The sequence below is a fragment of the Talpa europaea genome, assembly GCF_964194135.1.
Source record: "Talpa europaea genome assembly, chromosome: 10".
Taxonomy (NCBI): Eukaryota; Metazoa; Chordata; class Mammalia; order Eulipotyphla; family Talpidae; genus Talpa; species Talpa europaea.
This window is the reverse complement of record NC_140077.1, coordinates 105,594,750-105,596,158: the sequence shown is the minus strand read 5'-3', so window position 1 is coordinate 105,596,158 and position 1,409 is coordinate 105,594,750.

The following is a 1,409-nucleotide window of genomic DNA, read 5'->3' as shown; positions in this document are numbered from 1 at the left end:
TCATACTCTTGGTCTATAATTTTGTATTCTATGTCCCAGAATCTCTTGAAGCCAAATGGATATACTTAATACAATTCACATGCATATGAAGTCATGTTCTCAGGATATGCTGATAACCCTACTCAGCCTTCTTTTCATACTTCCAAGAGATGATCTGCATACAGTGAGCAGCAAGCCCACCTGTTCTGATGGCAGGTGTGGGGCACCCACAGAGCAGAACAGGCCAAACAGGCTCTCACTAGGACTAACCCCCATGAGCTAGACAGCCAGCTGCTATTTTTGCTTGAAATGTCAGAGTCCACTGATGATAAGGTTTTTACTTTGTGAAAACTTTCTTTTGGTCCCCAATCTTTGTCCTGACATTAAAAGGATATACAGCTCAAATGGGTTTTGTATTATGAAATTTCTGGCACTGACAATTAATCATAGTCTATGAAGAATTGAGAGAGAGTTATCTCAATTACTGGTATTTTACATTGACAGGGAACTGAAACACTTCTGGAGTTTTTAATCTTATACATTGAGTTCAGGAAACTCACATTTAGGACAACCATAAGTGATAATACATTAACCACAATATCATATTTTTGCATATGTACTTAGAGGCTACAAAGCATTGTTACATACACTGGTTCCTCTAAATAACCTTGAACTTGGTTTTCTTTGATTTCTTACTGTGCAATTCAAAGGTTACTTTGTAGATATATTAATGACTAAAACAATAACCCCCTTTATCAAGTAGCAATTTCCTAATCTCAGTTATAAACATATGGTTAATATTGAAAATCCTCCCCAACCCTGAAATAATAGCACCTGAAAACACCAGAACAAGGAACTGTGTGGCAAGCAAGCTGTTTGAACTTTAGAAGTTCCTTAAGGCAGAATCATAAAATCTAAGCAAGGGAAGAAATGTTGAAGGTCAGGTAGTTCAAACCTCTACATAATCCTGTTCTACATTCAAATATCCTTCCCCGAGAGAAGCTCTGCACACTTCTCAAAATATTTTGTGTTTCCTAGATAATGGATTGCCCATCAGGGCCAGAGGAGAGCTTATTGCAGGGGGTGGGAGAATATGGGCTGGTAAATAAGTAAGGAGTTGAAGACAGCGGAGAAGGGAGAGAAATGGGAATTGCATTAGGGAGAGAAGAGAGTTTACTTTTTTCAGTGGACATTGGCCCCTCACCATGGGTTTGGCATAGTAATGCTGTGGGAGATGCAAAGATGGAAAAAAATAACTCCCCACATTTGATGAGTTTATAGCCTAGTACTAGGCAGGGAGGAGCTTTTCACACAATATATAGTCAAATGTAGGTTGTGCCTGAAGGCCCTCCTTTGAACTTTGAAGAATTTGATAATAAAATAAAGGCAAATCTGATGACATTACTTTAAAGGAATGAATCATTTTGCAG